The sequence below is a fragment of the Prionailurus viverrinus genome, chromosome A2 (genome assembly GCF_022837055.1).
Source record: "Prionailurus viverrinus isolate Anna chromosome A2, UM_Priviv_1.0, whole genome shotgun sequence".
Lineage (NCBI taxonomy): Eukaryota > Metazoa > Chordata > Mammalia > Carnivora > Felidae > Prionailurus > Prionailurus viverrinus.
Window position 1 is genome coordinate 7256096 of NC_062562.1, and position 19193 is coordinate 7275288.

The window sequence follows — 19193 nt, forward strand, 5'->3', positions numbered from 1 at the left end:
CCCCTTCTCCCAAGACCCTGGGCAATCTGCTTTCTGTCTGTATGGATTTGCCTATTCTGGGCATTTGCAACAGACCGTCTGATTTCTTTTATTTAGCACGGTTTCAAGGTTCACCCACATCATAGCATGTATTAGAACTTCATTTCTTTTTGTGGATGAACATTCCATTGAATGTGTGCACCACAGTCCATCCATTCATCTGTTAACAGATACTTGGACTGTTTCCAACTTTTAGCTTTGGTGAGTAGTGGCACAGCAATAAATATTTGTTTTCAAGTATTTGTTCAAGTACCTATTTTCTATTCCTTTGGGTTAGATACCTAGGATGTAGATGGTTTCTTAAGGTCACAAGACTGGAAGCTAAGGGTGTGAATACAGATAGGGGACCAAGTCCTGGGGTAGTTCGTTATCAAGAGGTGAGGGGGAAGAAGAGGAAGCTACAAGGGAGCCTGGGAAAGAGCAGCTATTGGCATGGGAAGAAACCCAGAAGTGTATGAAGTGTGTGGTGCGTTGGAAGCCAAGTGAATACAATGTCTTTTTTTTTTTTAATTTTTAATGTTTATTTAGTTTTGAGAGAGAGAGAGAATCCAAAGCAGGCTCCAGGTTCTGAGCTATTAGCACAGAGCCCGACGCGGGGCTCGAACTCGTGAACCACTAGATCATGGTCTGAGTTGAAGTCAGACGCTCAACCGACTAAGCCACCCACCCAGGCGCCCCATGAATAGAATGTTCTAAGGAGGTAACGTGTCAACTGTTGCCAGGTCAGGGAAAGTGAAGATGAGAATTGACTCCTGCATTTAGCAACAGGCAGGTGCCTGTGACCTTGAAGAGTCATTCCAGTGGAATAGGAAAGGCCTGAAAAGAGCAAATTTAATAGAAGTTAGAGAAGACCTAAATAAACAGATATACCATGTTCATGGATCAGAGGATTTAATAGTAAAGTAACACTTCTCCCCAAATTGGCCTACAGATTCAATGCGATCCCACTCAAATCCCAGCAGTTTTTGGTAGAAATTGACAGGCTGATTCTAAAATTTACACAGAAATGCAAGGACCTAGAGTAACCAAAACAATTTTTAAAAAGGGCAAATTCGGAGGAGCACCTGATTTCAAGACTTATTATAAAGCTACACTTATCAAGACAGTGTGGTCTCAGCATAACGTAGACCTATCAATCAATAACAAAACATGGTTATCCAGAATCAGACTCCTGCTTAAACAGTGAATCGATTTTTACAAAAGTGCCACAGTAATTCAATGTGGGAGCAGACATTTCAGGACTGGGGCTGGGACAATTAGATATCCCTCCAGAAAACAATGAACTTCGATTATACCTCACGCCACACATAAAAATGAACTGAACACGTATCACAGACCCTGAGCGTTAAAGGCACCAGTTTTATTTACACTGGGATCCCAACGTACAGCCACGAAGCACTGGTCTACGAAATTGTTCCCGATAGACATCTTGCCCTTAAAGCAGGACTCCGGCTCCCTCCTTGCCGCCATTCTCATGTCCTCACGGTCTCCCCTGCAGAGAAAGCTGCTCACACTTTCACCTCTCAGGTCTACTCCTTCAGCTTCTACCCATTCTACCTCCAATTTCCTCCACCTCTCTCTACGTCTACCACCCTCACCCTACCTTGGGCCACCATCCTTTCTACCCTGGGCCGTGGCAATGGCCTAAAGGGACTCATCACCTCCTGTCCTTCTTCCCCTTCAGCCCAGACTCCACCCTGCAGCGTGAGTAACTCTGGGAATCTCTTGATTAAAGCCTTTCGAATACTTCCCCAACGTGGTCAGGGAAAAGCTAAAGAGCCTCACCGCAGGCTACGAGGCCCCGCCCAGCGTAGCTGTCGCTGATCTGCCCTCCTCAGCCAAACGGGCCTCCTTCTGTTCCAATGCTCTCTTCCTCCTCGGGGGCCTGGTACATCTTGTTCCCTCTACCTAGTGCCCTCCTCCTCCCGGCCCTTGCTCATCTTTTGCGACTTGGCATAAGCGCGTCTTTCTCCGAGAGGTCTAGCTGACTTGACTGCTCAACTCCAGGAGGGTCCCCTGTTATGATCTCTGCGCTGTGGGCCTTTCTTCCGTTGCACTTAACGTTTTCCTATCATGTATTAGCTGATCAATATGGGAGACGGTCACCTGAACTCACAGATTGTCCACATCACGACCAGGACACTGTCTGCTCAGTGTACCACTGGAGGCCAGGGACCAGCTCAGTGTTTAGCATGTCAAGGACGTTTAAGAAACACCACCTGAGGGAACGAGACTGAAATTCAGACCCCAATTGCCCATTTGATGTGCATTATTCAACATCATGAGCTAAGGTTCAGAAAACTCCCAGGTGGCCTGCCTTCACAAATTCCTCATAAGGAATCTGTGGAGGGGAGTGTTGTTATTGTTTCCATCATACAGGTGAAGAAAGGAAAGTGCCGAAGAGTCCAGTAAATGTTTCTGGCGACACCCAGCTACTACCAGTGGAGTCAGGTTTTGGGTCCAGGTCTTTTCTGACTCCAGCATTGAGATCTCATGGTCTACCCAATACTGCAAGTGGCGTGGGGAGCAGTATGGTGACCGGGATGGGTGGGGTATGGGCTGCCCCCGTTGCCAGGGCTGGACCAGCCTTGTCCTACTGGCCATGGCTGAAGATAACTGAACGGGGAGGATGAGAGGGGAGCCGGGTCCCCACTCTGAACTAGAAGGACCAGGTCCCTAGCTTCTGCTCCCAGCCTTCAGATACTAGTGCTTAACGTTCCTCAGCTCATTTCAGGTGTCTCCTTACTGTCATCCCACGTAGCCCCCGGGGCGAACGTGAATTCAGAGTCTATTTTTCTAAATAAATTGGAAAACTGTACCAAAAAAAAAAAAAGCAGCAATGAGCTAATGCAGCCATGATACACACTTAATTGGCAACCCATCTGCATTATTCTTTCAATTAAAAAATTTAGGGGCACCCGTGTGGCTTAGTCGGTTGAATGTCTGACTTCGACTCGGGTCATGATCTCCTGATCTCCTGACTCATGAGTTTTGAGCCCTGTGTTGAGCTCTGTGCTGACAGCTCAGAGCCTGAGCTGTCCCCTGAGCTCCCAAGCTTGTGCTCTATTTTCTATCAAAAATAAACATTAAAAAAAATTTTTTTTAAATTAAAGTATCACATAGGGGGCAGCCGGAACACAATGATTTATCTGTATGTAGATGTAAATGCTAGGTATTCAATAGTGACTAAATTGGTAACATCTTTACCATTTATTTTATTTTTATTTTAAATGTTTATCTTTGAGAGAGAGACAGACAGACAGGCAAAGCACAAGCGGGGTAGGGGCAGAGAGAGGGAGACACACAGAATGTGAAGCAAGCAGGCTCCAGGTTCTGAGCTGTCAGCACAGAGCCGGATGCGGGGCTCGAATCCACACACCGTGAGATAATGACCTGAGCTGAAGTCAAGAGTCCCACGCTTAACTGACTGAGCCATCCAGGTGCCCCACATCTTTGCCATTTAAATTGAGGGTAAGAAGGCAGACAATAAAAGGGCACTCAAACATGAAGGAAAGAAAAAGGAGGCAGTGATCAAAAGGAGGTGAGGCTTGAGGTGATTCTGTCGGATGAGACCTGAAGATTAAGAGCAGGCTTGAGGGAGGCAGGAACAAGGACAGGCTGTGGGCCCTGACTTAGGGGAGCACTTGTCCACTCGGAGAACTAAAACAACTGGAGACCCTTTCAAAACACAGAGAAGAGGCCTAGAGGCTCAGGTCCTTCACACTAAGAACAAGTCTCTTTCATGTTTTGACTCCAACATCTTCCCAGGGACGCCTTCTCTGGCTGCTCCATTTAAAATTTCCACGACTCTCCACGTTTCCGTCCCAACACAATGTATTTTACTTATTTCTCTCGCCTCTCGCTTGCCTTCCTAGTTCCACAACGGTTGAGATCGTCTGTGCGGTGCCACAGCACTTGCGTCTAGGACTCAGTAGTAGGTCAAAAATTATTTGCCAAACCAACAGTGCTAGGTAAGTTCTAAAAAAAAAAAAAAAAAAAAAAAGAAGGCCACGATCGAAGGCCACCTGGCTTTGCTGAACAGACCCCGCCATCCCCCAACCAGAAATAAAAATAAAAGCTCCCAGACCCGCCCTTGGCCCCAGCCTAGCCTGCCCGCCTCCCGCCCTTACGCACGGCCTCGGGTCTTCCTCTGCGGGTCTCAAAGCCCCTCGGCCAACCCTTCCCTGCAGACCCCGCCGCCATTCCATCCCATCCCATCCCCCAACCCCCCGCCGCAGCCGCGGGAACCAACGCAGCCACCGCCGCAGTGGCGCCCGCTCTGCGCATGCTCGGCAGCGTGGGGACGCAGCGTGAGGACGAAGACGCCGGTGCGCATGAGCAAGACCTTCCCGGATTGAGTCGGGGGGGAACATCTGGAGCGCCAGCTTTCTCTGGTCCCGCCTACCTCCGCTAGGCCCCGAGCGGACGCGCACGCGCGCTGGGAGCGGAAGGGCGGACGGGCGCGCGCACGGGGCCGGGCGGGCGGCGGAAGCGAGAGAAGCCGACCGTAGGGGGGAGGGGAGCTGGCGAGTGCGCGCGCAGCGGGGGCGCGGGCGGCGTGGGGGGGCGGCCGAGGCGAGCGGGCGCGCGCGCGAGACTTACCCTCTCTCGGCGGCGGTGGCGGCGGCGGCTTCTTTGTTTCGTGAGGAGAGGCGAGACGCCCACTCTGCCCCCGGCCCCGCGCGGAGGGGCGGGGGCGGCGCCGGGAAGGCGACGGCGCCGGCGGCTCTCGGTAAGGAACGCGGGCCGCGGGGGGAGCGTGGCGCGGGGCTTGGGAGGACGGTTTGAATGGAGCCGGGGCGCCGAGGGGGGAGGGGGCCGCCGGCGCCCACAGCGGGGCTGGGGTACGGCGGCGCCCGAGGGTCAAGAAGCCTGGCCGGCACCGCGCGCGCGGAGAAGGCCACAGTGTAGCGAGGCCGCGGCGGCTACAGCATCCGCGGGCCGTGGGGTGGGGGCCCGGGCCGCGTGGAGGCCGCGCGCGCGCTCTCGCCGGGGTCGCCGGACAAAGCTCTCCGCCTCCTCGGCGGGCCGGTGTCCCGGCCCCCAGTCGCCGTATCCGTCGCGGCAGCAACAATAGCATGGCGTTGGGGCTTCTCTGGCTACGTTGTAACGGGTCCGACCCAAATGTCTTTTGGGGGAGGTGGCGGCCGGGGCTCAGTAGGAAAAACCCCAAATGAGTCTAGTGTCGCCTGGAAACGAGCATTAGCATTAGCAGCCCCTTTGGGTTAATTGTATTTAAGAAAATCACGTAGTCTAGATTTTTCAAGGAAAAGTAAAGAACTCCCCCCACCTCTTGCAAGCGGCGACTTCAAAAATGTTTGCCCTAAAGTGGGGAGTCTAGAGCAAGTGAGGGAGGACGGGTAGAACTGTTCGCTCTTGAAAGCATTGTTTTTGTTTTGCATCCTTTCGCCTTCCTCCCAATTGATTTTCCAGATTAAGGCTTTTATTTAAAACGTGGGCCTTTCGGAGAGTGTTTTGTGCTGGTGTTGAAGACACGAGTCTTGGGTTTTTTTTTTGCCCCCAGTGAATCCTTGGGGGGAAAAGTAGGGAATACGTGCAAAAGTCACTTCCTAGGAATTTGAAAGAAGTTTTCGATTTGAATTGACAGACCGGATTGGAGTTTGCTTATGGTTGCTGTCGGTCACTTAGCTGTGTGATCTTAGATAAATAGCTTAATCTCTCTGAACCTTTTAGTTTCCTCATTTGTGAAATGGGGATAATGCCACAAATGGAGTTGATGAAAACCTGTAAAATGGTTTCTGATAAGTGGGAAGTGCTGTTGTTAATTGTCAGGCCCAATCTCCATTTTTTTTTTCCGTGTTTGTTTATTTTAAGAGAGAAAAAGCGTGAGTGGGGAAGGGGAGAGAGAAGGAGAATCCCAAGCTGGCTCTGCAGAGCCTGAAGGTGGGGAGAGGGGGTTGGTCTCAACCTCAGCTGAGATGCTTAGCAAGACCGAGCCAACCCAGGCACCCCCTCCTCCTTCATTGTTGAGCAAATATTTGTTGAGTCCCTACTGGGTGTTAGATGGTTGGCGATTGGATGCCCTGAGGAGCCTCTCCAGTCTTGTAGGGGAACAGATGGTAAAGGTGGGAACAGCTCCCTGTGGCCTGTCATGGAATCCTCACTACCCTTCCTGTGCGAGGAACACAGTAGATGCACAGGGGAGCGATGGGGGCCAGAGATCAGCGAGATTGTGTGGAAGAGGGGGCCTTTACTCAGAATCAGGGCCAGTGCATTTGAGCACTTGGACCGGTCGTTGCTGTGCAGTGCTACACTCGCACATCACCTTGATCCTTTCTTGTGTAGCAGTTACCCCAGTTTGTAATTACACATTCATTCTTCTCTGAGGGCCATCAGAGCAGGGATCGTGTCTGCTTGGTCTCCCAGAGTGTCCCCTGGGTCTGGCACATAGTAGGTCCTTAGGGAACATTTGTGGAATGAATGAGGAGAGCCCCCGGGGAGGATGGAGTGGACTTATGTGTGAAATGCTTGGCGCAGGACTGGGGGTGGGTTGTAAGCAGTAAGTGTTCGTTGCTCGTGTTGGCTTAACAGGCCATTGTCGCCAGGGAATGAGGGTGTGGGGTGGTGGTCAGGACTGCTAGCTCTGGAATCAGACCTCCTGGATTCACACCTAGCTTTCTAAATCCTAGTTTGACCTCGAGCAAGGCGTTTACCAATAGGTCCCCCCACTCGTGAAACAGGTGTGACAGCAGTGCTGCCTCAAACAGTTGTAAGGGTTGAAAACATGACATGGGGAGCTGCTTCACACACTGCAGTCACTGTAGTGAACACTCACTTTATTGGAGGTAATGTTGTTTGTTGTGTGTACGTGTTTATATACACGTAGACATATATATGTTAACTATTTAAAAAATGAGCAACATAATTTAGAATCATTCTATATCCCAAGAAGCCCAGGTTTGATGAGCTGGTTATATATATATTGTAGTTTCTTTAAAATTGGTGCATACATACTTATGGCGATCATAATTGCTCCTCTCTGTGCCACATACCTTTGTCACACCTTATGGACCCTCAAAACACTGAGAGGTAGCCCTAGACCAGCCCCTTGTCTTCTCTGTTATGGGATGAGGTGTGTTGGGTGAGAACAGCATTCTGCCGGTGAAGCAACTGACATTGAGGGATATTTCTTCACCAAGGGCTCTAGTCAGCCTTGTGGGTTTGACTCCTGGCTTTGCCACTTTCCCTCTTGGTGCCTCAGAGAAATGGAGGTGACAGTTCCCAGCACTTAGTGAATCCTCAGATGTGCCAGCCAATTTTGGCCTCAGTTATTAAGGCTGCCGTCGCACAGAGGGACCCATTCACACCCACCATAGGCAGAACACAACATGAATGGCGCCCCCTGGAGTTGTGCGAGAAGTTCCCCAGCCTCACATTCCCCATTCGAACAAGTGGGCTTTGACAGCCTGCCACAAGCCAGGCCCTGACGGAGGCTGGGGATTCAGCCAGGAACAGGCAGACAAGGGCCCTGTTCTCATTCAGTCATATCTATCTCCTTATTTGCAAAGGGAGACGGTAATGGTACCCAGCTACTAGGATTGTTGCAAGGACTAAACAACGACAACTCAGAACAGTGCCTGGCACATAGTGCTAAATAGTTGGTAGCTATTGTCACGTGTTAGGATTCCTACAACACCCTGGCAGGTTGAGATCCAGAATACATTTTTACCCTGTTGTGAGAGTTCTGTATGTTTTCAAAGTGATTCAGAGGAATCAACTCTTCTGTTTTGTCTTCCATCATTGAAAAATTGTAAGCTTGTGATTTCACCATAATGCGTTGGAAAGAGAGGAGTGTGTTCGGTGGCCTTGGTTTTGGAAGATATCAAGTGTTTGTTTCCCATCTCACATATTTCCTCATGACTTGTAACATCGATTGGAACACTTAAGAGAGAATTGAAGTTAAAAAAAATCAAATCAAGGGGCGCCTGGGTGGCGCAGTCGGTTGGGCGTCCAACTTCAGCCAGGTCACGATCTCGCGGTCCATGAGTTCGAGCCCCGCGTCAGGCTCTGGGCTGATGGCTCAGAGCCTGGAGCCTGTTTCCGATTCTGTGTCTCCCTCTCTCTCTGCCCCTCCCCCGTTCATGCTCTGTCTCTCTGTCCCCAAAAAAATAAATAAACGTTGGAAAAAAAAAATTAAAAAAAAAAAATCAAATCAAATCAAAGGGATGTGCAAAACCTCCAATAAAGGGGAGGTAACAGCTGCCAGAATATTGGGGGGAAATGTCTGAGGGGGAGCACATCAGAATCAGGTCTGAGGCTAAATGGAGTTGCCATTGCTGTCACCCTTACGGAGATCATCCCTAAGAAGTATAAGGCTCATTGATATGATTGGTAGCATCTTAGTTGGAGTTTTTTGTTAACTGCATGCTGATGATACCAATTTTTCAGGACATGGATTTGATGGGTATGAGAAATTTGACCTCGAATCATCTTCATGTAAGGGAATGGGCCTTGAGGGTAGTGCCGGGTACCCAGCTGGGTTTGCTGAGCGGTTGGATTGCACGGGGCAGAAAGAACGGAAGGGATGCATCCATTTCCTTACAGTTCCCTCAGAGAAGGGGCTTTCTTTAGAAAAGAGGTAACTGTTAGCAGGGCATAAACCAGCCCAGGCCCCTTCGATGCCTTTGCGGCTAGACTGGTCTCCAGAGCTTTGCCTGGGGACTGTTACTTTGTTAAATGAAGCATGTCTTCATTTTCGCCTGTGGATACTTGTTACTGTCTGGGTTTTGCTCAGTGTGTGAGATAAAGGAGGACGGACCCCATTTTTAGTAGCAGTGGGCTTTAAAATGGCTCCTTGGGATGGTTTAAGTTCTCCTTTCGCTGGTAAGTCATGCCCCACTGGCTCAGGAAGCAGGTGGCTGCATGGCAGTTGCCGCCTTACCTGTTACAGAGGGGACGGGATTTGACGTGTGCCACCTTGATTTGCACCAAAAGTCCCAGTAAAGGGGCACGGTGGGTGGTGTCATTGTCTTAAAGGTGACGATGAAGCACAGGGGTCTGCTTGTTGGGCCCTGAGAGCTACATCTGGCCCTGATGACTGCCGGGTGTGCTTTTGGTCACAGCCTGGTCTGCTGTTGTGCTGAATGCCCGTGCCCACCTCCTGGGAACACGCTGTGGATATTCCTGCCTGTCAGAGTGCCTCCATTTGCCTGCACTTTGCACCCTTCCGGGCTGTCCTGCCTTTTGATACTTAGACTAAATTCGTTACTCAGGCTTTGGAGTCAGACAGACTTGAGGCAGGACTCTACTTCCTGTGTGATGTTGGACCAATGACTTAACCTCTCTGAGCAGAAAACCCCCGGTCCTCCCATAGCCTCCCCAGTTGGCACCTCCAGTCACCAGTACCGAACCAAAGGACGTGAGGTGAAATCCAGCCTGGCTGGGCTTTGCCAAACCTGGCTCAAGACAGGGGCAGGTTGGGGGGGGCGGGGGGACGCCTTTTATATTTCAAAAGATATGTGCTGAGACCCTGTTGGTTACCTTGGTCACCACTGACTCCTTTCATTCTTTTACCCTTACATCTGTTCCATCACTGTGTCCAGAGAAATCTTCTAAAACCATCATCAGACCGTGTCACTGCCCTGCCCAGAACATTCCAGAGGGTTTCCCTTGAACCTAGAATAGACTCTTACCTCCTCACTGCTGCCCTTAAGGCCTGCGATCTGCTCTCCCCACTCATCTCTGACTTCGTCTCCTGCCGCATCCCTCCTCTGCTCTAATCCAGCACAGTCCCGTCCCGGGGCCTTTGTACTTGTTGGTGGTCCCTTGCCCATCCACTGGATGGTTGGGCTCCCTTTCCGCTTCAGGTGTCTGCTTAGATGTATCCCCTCACTGAGCCCGTCCCTGGCCACTATGATTGAAAGAGTGATTCCTGCCAGCTTGATGGTTAACCCTGCTTATTGTTTTCACAGTGGAAGTTCATACCACTTCCACCCCCCCGTAACATCGTGTCATACTTATTTGTGTGCTCGCCTCTGTCACTCTATTGTCAGTTCCACCAGGAACCGTCAGTTCCAACCAGGCAGGGATTTTGTTGGCTGCTGGATGCCCAGTACCTGGTACTTTGTTCAGCACAGAGTTGGTTCTCAGTCGATATTTGAGGTGCCTGGCAGGGTCTGTCACAGGTGAAACTCCACAGGTATGGCCACCATGCCTCCCTGGCCATTCTTGCATTTTGTGTGCCGCTGTTATTGGGGGGGACTTCTCTCCTGCCCTCTCTGCAAGTTGTGTGTTGTGCTCTGTGTTGACTATACAGCAGGTACCACAAGAGACCCAGCAGCAGGTCATGACATCCACCCAGTGTGACTTGATCAGCCTTAAAAAGAGAAAAAGGAGAGAGTCTATCCATGTTTCACAGGGAACATGGTCAGGACAGATTTGTAAAACGGGTTGGATTTACTTGATGTGTGTTTGCTGGGTCATGTCGTGACCGACGATCGTGGTCAGAAGAGTTTGACAAATGCCCATCTAGTGGATAGATTGGAAAGTGTTTGTGTTCTCTCAGTGGAAACACTGCATCTTCCTGCTGGATTAGAGCATGAACTCCACAAGGGCAGAGAACCGGCCAGGTTGTCATCATGTCTTCACATCTTCTGGTGTGTTTTATTTAAAAAAAAAATTTTTTTTAATGTTTTTATTTATTTTTGAGACAGAGAGAGAGACAGAGCATGAGCAGGGGAGGGGTAGAGAGAGAGGGAGACACAGACTCCGAAGCAGGCTCCAGGCTCTGAGTTGTCAGCACAGAGCCCGACGCGGGGCTCGAACTCACGGACCGTGAGATCATGACCGGAGCCAAAGTCAGATGCTGAACTGACTGAGCCACCCAGGCGCCCCTCTTCTGGTGTGTTTTAGATGAGGAGGTGCTCTTCAGTGGTTTTTCAAGTGAATGAAAACAGTTTTTTTAATGTTTATTTATTTTTGAGAGAGAGTACATGTACGGGGAGAGGCAGAGAGAGAATCCTAAGCAGGCTCCACGCTCAGCACAGAGCCCCACTTGGGGCTCGGTCTCAAGACCCTGAGATCATGACCTGAGCCAAAATCAGGAGTCAAGATGCTCAACCGACTGAGCCACACAGGTGCCCCTGAATGAAAAATTTTTTAAAGGGCAGGAGGTGTGGATTCCAATGAATAAAATGATACATAATTCCTAGTGTTAAAAATAGTACAGTAGATTCCCATATCCATGAGGCATACGTTCCAAGACACCCCGCCCCCAGTGGTTGCCTGAAACCATGGATAGTACTGAACCCTATCTGTACTGTGTTTTCTTATACATGTATACTTATGGTAAAGCTTAATTTACAGTTGAGGCACTGTAAGTGATTAGCAACGTGAAAATTAATGACAGGAAACCTCATTTAAAGTGAATGGGGGAGACAGAAGGGGGAGCTCTCAAACCCCAACGCTTGTCATTGGTTGCAGACCCAACAGGAACACACCTACCTTGCAAGTCAAAGCTTGCAGGTCACAGTACTTGACTACCCCAGCTGAGGAAGAAAGGTTTCTCTTCTGCCCCAGCAACAGCCCAGCCAATGAGAGACTGTCACAACTCAGCCAGTGAAACACCACTACACTTCTACCTGCCCCTTTACTTCTTGTTTATACCAGCCCTCCTGACGCCCCCATTCCTTCCATAAAAGAGCGTTCTTCTTTGTTCCCTAGACTTGCTTATGGTTTTGCCATAATTTGCTTGTCCGGATTGCAATTCCCTGCCACTCCCCAATAAACCCATTTTTGCTGGGAAGTTAACTGACAGTTTTATTTTTAAGGTAAACAACAACAACCGATAATAAAAAGGAGCAATTATGACAATGTACTGTGATAAAAGTGTGTCAATGTGTTCTTTCTCAAAACACCTTATCATACTGTACTTACTGTTCTTGTGACCATGCAAGGTGATAAAATGCCTGTGTGATGAGATGAAGTGAGGTGAGTAATGTAGGCGTTGTGATGCACTGTTAAGCTACAATTGATTTTCTGGCAAAACCCAGCCCAGCAGGGTCGGCGGACGGGGGGGGGGGGGGGGGGGGTGCAGGGATCATCTGCTTGCAGACCACGGTTGACCCTGGGTAACTGAAACTGGAAAGTGAAACCTGGATGGGGGGGTTTGAGGAGAGGAACTACTGTACTTAGTAACATACAGACTTGGTGTGTCTACGTTTTAAGTAGAACTGATAAGACATTGTAATTAATTACCATGACAGAGGTTTTTGTTTGTTTCTGAACTATATTTCTTTTTAAATGTAGGGCAAGGGTTTGCTACTTAATTATATTGCAAAGAAAACGCCCAACAGCCAGCTGTGGAACAGCCAATGTTGAGTAAGCACCGTCTCAGGAATAAGCTATCCATATGTTCCCTGAGACAGCAGATGCCTCGTCCCATGCGTCCTTTCAGGTTCACAGACCAGTGCGCCCCACACCATCCGGTCGGGTGTGGACGCTTTTCTTAGTAGAGTATGGGGGGAAACCTCATTTTGTAGTTTTAATGTAACAAATAAAGCTGCTTTTGCTGAAAGGCATCCTGCCCAGCCTCCTTGATCAGTCTGAGAACCCTGCCATGGCTTGACCACAGTGTGTCTGCTGATGAGACATGTAAGGGAACACATTTCTCTGTGCCCAAAAAACAAAGTAGCAGCTTTCCTGGGGCCAAACTTAAGTACAGTGCTGATTTCCAGGCAAGATGGGAGAAGAAAACCCACACACCATAATCCCAGCAAGCAGAGTTTAGAGGGTCCTTATCGCCTGTTAGCCGCCGTCTGTCTTGCTGCAGTGGGTGGCCACCACCATTCTTTTTACTAATTTTCTTTTTTCAATTTTAATTGCAGTATAGTTAACACACAGTGTTATATTAGTTCCAGGTGTATGACATAGTGGTTGAAGTGGGGTGCCTGGGTGGCTCTGTTAAGCATCTGGCTCTTCGGCTCAGGTCATACTGTCACAGTTTGTGGGTTTGAGCCCTGCATCAGGCTCTGTGCTGGCATTGCAGAGCCTGCTTGAGAATCTCTCTCTGCCTCTTCCCAACTCGTGCGTTCTCTGTCTTTCTCTCAAAATAAATAAACTTAAAAAAAACAAGAATTACAAATTACTCAGTGTTCATCAGGGCAAGTATATTAATCTCCTTCACCTGTCCCACCCATCCCCCCACCCCCCTCCCCTCGGTAACCACCACTTTGTTCCCTATAGTTAACAAGTCTGTTTTTTGGTTTGTCTCTTTTTCTCTTTGTTCATTTGTTTCGTGTCTTAAATTTCACATACGAGTGCAATCCTATGGTCTTTGTCTTTATCTGACTGACTGACTTCACTTAGCATTATACTCTCTAGATCCATCCATGTTGTTGCAACCATGGGTCTTTTTTATAAGAGCAAAGCGAAGGGGGGTATGAAAGAAGAAGACCTACTTCTCAAGCAGTCTGGTTCCGCATTTGAACGTCAATAGATGTTTCTGTTTTAAATGATGATTTTGATGAAGTTGAAAGTAGAAAAGAATGCAATCCTCAAATCCTTTTATCTCTTTTATTTCCACAAAGGCACCCCCCTGGCCATCTTCTTCTGGGTATTTATTTCCCAGGTCTTTTTCTGATCTAGGTAGGTTGGTCGGTTGGTTGGTTTTGGTGTTTTTTAAAAAGAACACATAGGATTGCAAAAGGAGTAGAAGGTTATTGTAAAAAAACAACAGCACACCGACACAAAAAACACCAGAGCTCTGTGATGTGGAAAGTGTCACTTCCCCATCATACGCCTCCTGAGAGAGCTGCCGGCCGCTGCCAACCACAGTTTGGCACGTTTTCTCGGGACCGGTCTCTACGTGCAGATGAGCTCGCGTACGTTCTTCCTCTCAGCAGAGTGGGGCTCGGGCTAAGCACACCTTACGTTGGTGCCCCCTTCTTTCCTCTGCTTCATCGTGGACCTTCCTCCACATCTGTGTGCACGAAGCTACTTCATTCATGTTTGATAGCGTCTTGCTTCTGGGGCGTGGATAGTGTGGGGGTTCTGATTGTTCAGCACTTGGGGTGCTCAGAGAAATCAAGGTGATAAGACCGCGTCACTTCTAGACCCGTTGGCCCCGGGAACCCATTTTTTTTCATCCTGTAACCTGTCGAATGTCTTAGCTTTCAGGGTTTTGATTCTTGCCCCAGGGTAGTTTTATCTGCTATCACATTCCTTTGGGTTGCCTACCCAGATTCCCAGGTTCTGTTCCCTTCTCATGGAGCCCCCAGACGCACTTGACCCACAGGCCACACACTTAGGCTCCCAGAAACACTGGTACTGTTTGTTCCCTCGTGCTTCACTTTTCTCTACTGCTTAGGTGTGGCTGACTGGTCTGAGATGGATTTCAGTGTTTGTGTTTAATTACCTTCTTTTTCCCAGCCCAGACACCAAGTGACTCATCACAGGGAGACTTGCAGGAGTCCTGTCTGAATGATGGAAGCCACTTGAAACCCTAGGACCATAGGACAACCTTGGGGACCCAAGGAATTTGCTGAAAATGCCAAATCCTCAGTTTACTGTATAGGAAAGGTGGAGGTGTTTGGTGATGAGGGAAGAAGGGGTGGGAAGAAGGCTGGGCCGGTCCTTGCCCTCAGATCCACCTCCCTTCTGAAATTTCTGGCCGAGCTTTCAGGCCCTCCTGAGCGGGCACTACGCTGGATCGCAGTAGTGCCCTGTGCCATATCATACGCAGCTCTCGCGAGGGCCAGGCCCACCCCTGCCCTTTAAGAAGGGTTGGGTGGCCAGAAGGGGCTTGATGGTGGGTAACAACACCACATTTGTGTCCGCGGGATCTGAGAGGGCAAGGGAGAATTTGCAGCAGCTCGGATCTTGCCCGTCGATTGCCAGGGCGGACCTCATCACTTGGGACAGCTGGTCTTTGCACGGGGCCGTGTGGCCTTCAGACAGCCACTGTTCCTCCTCCGGTTCCGCAAAGCTGCCTTGTGCAACCTCTACTTCCTGGGTTTGTTCCTGAGCACTTCTGGACAGGAGCATCCTTTGAGGTTTGTCCTGCAGGGGAGGCTAAGTTTAGGAAGCACATTCTCCAGAGCAGTTACTTACTCCGTGGCTTGGTTTACTCATGTCTTTATGAGAAGAGGAGGCCGCTGCTTCTGGGTCAGTAGTGACAAGCAGTAAGCGACTGCTCGGTGAATGTGGAGGCCCTAGATTTCGCCAGCGGTGCGGCATCACTTTCTGCCCGTACGAGCCTTACATGCGTTCACTCGCGGGATGCTGGCTGTGACCCCTGAGGGGGGGATTGGCCTCCGCACCAGCCTACGGAGGAGGAAACGGGCTGGTGGAGGTTAAGTCACCCACCTAGGATCATGTGGTTGGCAAGTGGTAAAGTCCACACTCAGAGTCCGTGCCGCACCGCAGCGAGTCACACGGTGGCCTGAGCCTCAGGGAGCCCTCCGTCCGCGAGCCCTTGATAGTCCCTCTGGGAAGTGTAGCGGTGTGCACTCAGTGAGTACATCTGGGTCCTTGCCACCAAATGGGCCCGCAGCCCTGCCTCCCCGCTCTGGCTGGGTCATCTTCCCTGTGGCTTCTTTGTGACTGGTAACATCCTCAGCAGTTGTAAATCCCTAGGGAGCAGAGCGAGTCACAGTCTCTCTGGAGTTGAAAATATCCCTTTCCTTCCTCTATCTCCGTGACCTTGAGATAGTAAAGGAAAACCGATGTCCTCTGCTCACAGCACTCTGACACCAAATGTACAGGTTTTCCACACCGAGCAAGTTTCTACAGATACCAGCTGAGTGTCCTACACTTCAACTCTGACACTGATTACCCAAAGTTAGTGCAGACCTCACAGGTTAGGGGCTCAGTCCCACAAGACTGCCCCCCCACTGCAGGCACTGGTCACAAGGAATAGGTCCCCAGGTTACCCGCACTTCTGTCCAACTTGGTTACAAATGGGGTTCCCATGACCCCCTTCTCAGGTTTAATTATTTGATATAATAGCTCACCAACCTTGAGGAGACATTTACCTATGTTTGCCAGTTTATTATAAAGGACATTGTAAAGGATAGGGATGAATAGCCGTATGAAGAAGTAAATAAACTGAGGTCTAGAAGGATCCTGATCCCAGGAACTTCTGTCCCCATGGAGTAGGAATGCACCATCCTCCTAGCACATGGATGTGCTCACCAACCCATAAAGCTCTCCTAGCCTCTTAGAGTTTTTATGGATGCTTTATTATGTAGATGTCTATTAATTCACTTTCCAATTCCTCTCCCCTCTTTGGAGGATGGGGCTGAAGCTTCTAGTCATGGTTTGGTCTTTCTGGCAACCAGCCCCCATCCTGAAGCTATCCAGGAGCCCACCAAGAGTCCCTTCATTAGAATAAAAGACCCTCCTATCCCTGAGGAAATTACAAGGGTTTTAGTCAAAAACTGAAGGCAGAGACCAAATACATGTTTCTCACGATCTCAGGGAGAAAAAAATTTTCTTGAACAGGACGCCAAAACCATTAACCATGTAAGGACAAACCTGGTAAATAAGACACCATTAAAATAAGAACTTCTCTGGGCACTGGGTGTTGTATGTAAGTGATGAATCTTGGGAATCTACCCCCCAAACCAAGAACACACTGTATATGCTGTATGTTAGCCAACTTGACAACAAATTATATTAAAATAAATAAAAAAGGAAAAGGCAGAAAATAAACAAAATAAGAACTTCTCTACATCCCGAGACACCCTTAGGAGAATGCAAGGGTGAGCCCCAGACTGGGAGAGGAACCACATATCCCCAAGTGAAGCATTAGTGAGAACAGGGCCTCTGCAGAAGTGAGTATCTCAGTGGCCAGTCAGCATACAGAAAGGGATTTGATGCCATTGGTTGCAAGGGAAATGCCAAAGAAAATTATAAGATACGATTATACACTCACTGGAACAGTCACAAGTTACAGGGACTGACAGTGCCGAGCGCCAGCGTTGACAGAGAGGAGCTGGAACGCATTACCCTCTGCTGCGGGGATTGCGGTGTGTGGGACTGTGGTCCTGATTTGGAAAGCTGGCGATGCTTACCAGAGCCAAATGTATGCCTTCCTCTGACTAACGGTTCCACTCCTGGGTCCCCAAGGAAAATGAACGCGTGCATCTGCCAGATGACGTTGGTAGCAGCTTTAGTCGCGACAGCCCAAACCTGGCCGCACAGGGTCTGCGAATAGGAGAGTGGGCAGATGAAGAAGAACGAATGACCACCGTCCCAGCAATGTGGGTGCCCCTCGCAGAAGAGCCAGAGGATACCACTGTGGGTTTTTCTTTTTTTTCCAGATGCAGTTCAGTAACGGGTGAAACCGAAGAGTGGTAGAGGCAGAGCAGTGTTTCCCTCTGGGGGGGTGGTCTTCATGGGAGGGGCCCAGATGCCTTCAAGAATGTTGGAAGTGTTCGGTCTGATCTGGGATTCATCCAGCTGTACGCCTAGGTGTGCTGACACTCCGTGCGAGTGAATCCGATGCTCCCTCTTCACACCCGGGACCAGAGAGCTGCTCCCGTTCCACTTTCCTGTCCTCTCCATCATGATGCTGGGGCCTGCCAGTATGCGTCTGCGTGCAGACGCCAGCACCCTGATGGGGCGCATCAGGGTTTGGGGGGGCCCACCCCACTGTGCTGCTCAGGAAGGTTTTGCATTGTGTCTGTACTTTTTGGGTTCCTTTTACTGTCACTCCCCACGTGTGTCTGAGCTTTCAGTCCAGAAATGAGTTTGCTGCCGGTGGCTCCGTGCACTTACCTGCCTCATCGCAGCCTGACACTTCAGAGATGACAGCTTCTGAAGCAAATGCCATTTGTATTATTTTTATTACTTTATTAAGGATCATTTATTTTGAGAGAGAGCGCGTGCATGCGTACACACATGTGGGAGACAGGCAGAGAAAAGAGAGAATCCCAAACAGGCTCCACGCTGTCAGGACAGAGCTGGACTCGGAAATTGATCTCACAAACCATGACTGCATGACCTGAGCCGAATAAAAGACTCAGACTCTTAACCGATTGAGCCACCCAGGTGCCCTATTTTATTTTTTTAATGTTTTATTTGTTTTTGAGAAAGAGAGAGTATGAGCAGGGGAGGGGCAGAGAGAGAGGGGGAGACACAGAATCTGAAGCAAGCTCCAGGCTCCAAGCTGTCAGCACAGAGCCGACGTGGAGCTCAGACTCACAAACCGTAACCGTGAGATCGTGACCTGAGCGGAAGTTGGACACTTAACCGGTTGACTGACCGCCCAGGCACCCCGCAAATGACATTTTTAAAAGCCTGTTGTGGGGGCTCCTGGGTTTCTCAGTTGGTGAAGCATCTGACTCTTGATTTCGGCTCAGGTTATAATCTTAACGGTTTGTGGGTTTGAGTCCCGCATTGGGCTCTGTGCTGACAGCGCGGAGCCTGCTTGGGATTGTCTCTCTGCCTCTCCCCCCACAAATAAATAAACAAACTTAAAAACTAAAAAAAAAAAAATTTTTTTTTTAATCTGTATTTAATTTTGAGAGACAGAGAGACAGAGTGCGAACGGGGGAGGAACAGAGAGAGAGGGAGACAGAATCCGAAGCAGGCTCCAGGCTCTGAGCTGTCAGCACAGCACGATGCAGGGCTTGAACTCACAAACTGCGAGTTCATGACTTGAGCTGAAGTCGGACGCTTAACCAACTGAGCCACCCAGGTGTCCCTAAAAAAATTTTTTTTTTAGGAATGAAAAAATACAGGGGCACCTGGGTGGCTCGGTCAGTTGAGTGTCCAACTTTGACTTAGGTCATGATCTCACGGTTCGTGGGATTGGCCCCACATCGGGCTCTGCACTCTTGGTGGGGAGCCTGCTTAGGATTCTCGCTCTCTCCTTCTCTCTCTGACCCTCCCTCGCTTGTGCTTTCTCTCTCTCTCTCTCTCTCAAAGATGGAAACTTAAAAAAACAGATACATTTTTTAAAAAGTTTCTTCTGAAACCCTGTACTTCTCAAAGGTAGATGTTGCCATATTTTGGCACAAAATTATTATCTGATGCCCTCCAGCATCTTCAGCAAACTTCATGTGTCCGCTGATGAAGTTAGTGCTGCTGTGGGTGGAGGTAATTAATTTCTAGAGGTACCCCGCATTTTGATGGGAAGAAGGTCTGACACTAAGTATTAACTACTTTTAGAAGAACCATCATTCCAAAGA

General features: G+C 49.4%; 1 protein-coding gene and 1 long non-coding RNA gene across 11 annotated transcripts in view; one reads left to right on the forward strand and one right to left on the reverse strand.

Annotated features, from left to right (window-relative positions):
- Nucleotides 1-4771, reverse strand: part of LOC125149189 (uncharacterized) — a 39768-nt gene extending 34997 nt beyond the window's left edge. The window contains exon 1 of the long non-coding RNA XR_007145831.1: nucleotides 4642-4771. This is a non-coding gene — a long non-coding RNA (uncharacterized LOC125149189). The remainder of the gene's footprint in view (nucleotides 1-4641) is intronic.
- The window catches only part of SMARCA4 (SWI/SNF related, matrix associated, actin dependent regulator of chromatin, subfamily a, member 4), a 90113-nt gene continuing 75555 nt past the window's right edge, over nucleotides 4636-19193 (forward strand). For 9 of the 10 annotated variants that reach the window (XM_047827903.1, XM_047827920.1, XM_047827930.1 and 6 more), the window contains exon 1: nucleotides 4637-4771. The gene's annotated coding sequence lies outside the window, so the exon portion shown is untranslated. Of the gene's footprint in view, nucleotides 4772-19193 lie in introns of all 10 variants that reach the window. The other variant, XM_047827912.1, reaches the window with a different exon arrangement.